Below are 2,261 nucleotides of genomic sequence, written 5' to 3' on the forward strand. Positions count from 1 at the left end.
GGAATATTTGAAAGAGTCCAAAATTAAATGAAAAACATGAAGATTTATATTCTAGGCATTAGAGAGCTGAAATGGATTTGTATTGACCATTTTGAACATATGATTTTTATGCCAGGAATGATAAATTCAAGAGGAAAGGCATTACATTCATTGTCAACAAGAGCATTTCAAGATGCTTTCTGTGATTGGGTTATATCCATAAAACTATAAGGAAGACAAGCTAATAACACTAAAGTTCAATTTATGCACCAACCATTAAAGTCAGAGATGCTGAATTCAAAAATTTTACAAATCTCTTCTATCTGATATTTATCAAACATGTATTCAAAATATATTGATAATTTTTGGTGATTTGAATGTGAATTTTGGAAACAATGAAGAAGGGTCAGTAGTTGGAAAACATGGCTTTGGTGATAGAAATGATCCTCGAAATGCATGATAGAGTTTTGCAAGAGCAATGACTTCATTGCAAACATGTTTCTTAAAGACCCAGTGGAACACACAAACATACACACACACACACACACACATATGAAATAGAGTCCTGTTGTGGTGCTGCGGGTAATGCGCTGGACTACAAAATCAGTTTGAAATGCTAGGTTGGTGGTTCAAGCACACCAACTGCTCCTCAAACACCCTATGAAGGATTGCTATGGTTTGGAACTGACTTAATGGCCCTTAACACCATCACCAACAATATGAGCTTTTTTGCAACAGGTTTGCTGCCAGAATACAGGTGTTGTTGAAAACCATCATAAAACCTAAGCCAAAATGGGAAAGGAAAAGACGCATGTCAGCGTTGTCATTATTGGACACATCAACTCTTCTAAGTCAACCACTACTGGTCAACTAATCTACAAATGTGACAGAATCAACAAAAGAACCATCAGGAATTTTGAGAAGGAAGCTGCTGAGATGGGGAAGGGTTCCTTCAACTATGCCTGGGTCTTGGATAAACTGAAAGCTGAACATGAGCGAGACATCACCATTGATAACTCCCTGTGGAAATTTGAGACCATCCAGTACTATGTGACCATCATTGATGCCCCAGGACACAGAGACTTTATAAAAAACATGATTACAGGAACCTGACAGGCTGACTGTGCTGTCCTGATTATTGCAGCTAGTTGTAGAATTTGAAGCTGGTAACTCTAAAATTTGGCAGACCTGTGAGCATGTCCTTCTGGCTTATACACTGGGTGTGAAACAGCTAATTGATGGTGTTAATAAAATGGATTCCACTGAGCCACCCTACAGCCAGAAAATATATAGGAAGTCAGCACCTACATTAAGAAAATTGGCTACAACCCTGACACAGTAGCATTTGTGCCAATTTCTGGTTGTAATGGTGACAATATGCTGGAGCCATGTGCTAACATGCCTTGGTTCAAGGGATGGAAAGTCACCTGTAAGAATGGTAATGCCAGTGAAACCACATTTCTTGAAGCTCTTGATTGCATCCTACCACCAAGTCGTGCAACTGACAAGCTCCGGTGTCTGCCTCTCCAGGATGTCTACAAAATTGGTACTATTGGCACTGTCCCTGTGGGCAGAGTGGAGACTGGTGTTCTCAAACCAGGCATGGTGGTCACCTTTGCTCCTGTCAATATTACCACTGAAGTAAAATCTGTTGAAATGCACCATGAGGCTGTGAGTGAAGCTCTGCCTGCGGACAATGTAGGTTTCAATGTAAAGAACATCTCTGTCAAAGATGTTCGCTGTGACAATGTGGTTGGTGACAGCAAAAATGACCCACCAATGGAAGCAGCTGGCTTCACTGCACAGTTGATCATCCTGAACCATCCAGGCCAAATCAGTGCTGGATATGCACCTGTGCTGGATTGTCGCACAGCTCACATTGCTTACAAATTTGTAGAGCTCAAGGAGAAGATTGATCGCTGGGCTAATAAGAAGTCTGGTGATGCTGTCATTGTTGACACGGTTCCCGGCAAGCCTACATGTGTTAAGAGCTTCTCAGACTACCCTACTTTGGGTTGTTTTGCTGTTAGTGACATGAGACAGACTGTTGCTGTGATTGTCATCAAGGCAGCGGACTAAATGGGTATTGGAGCTGGCAAAGTCACCAAGTCTGCTCAGAAAGTTCAGAAGGCTAAATGAATATGACCTTTAACACCAGTCTTAATCAGTGGTGGAAGAACGGTCTCAGAACTCTTTGTCTCAATTGGCCATTTAATGATAACAATGCATGGTAAAATCTTCAGAAGGAAAGGAATGCTATGTGAGCCATTTGTTTCTTTTTT

General features: G+C 41.0%; 1 pseudogene; it reads left to right on the forward strand.

The window, feature by feature from the left end:
* The first annotated feature begins 771 nt into the window (after nt 1–771).
* Nucleotides 772–2,118, forward strand: LOC102820469 (annotated as a pseudogene).
* Nucleotides 2,119–2,261: the final 143 nt, after the last annotated feature.

The sequence above is a fragment of the Chrysochloris asiatica genome, unplaced genomic scaffold (assembly GCF_000296735.1).
Source record: "Chrysochloris asiatica unplaced genomic scaffold, ChrAsi1.0 scaffold00248, whole genome shotgun sequence".
Taxonomy (NCBI): Eukaryota; Metazoa; Chordata; class Mammalia; order Afrosoricida; family Chrysochloridae; genus Chrysochloris; species Chrysochloris asiatica.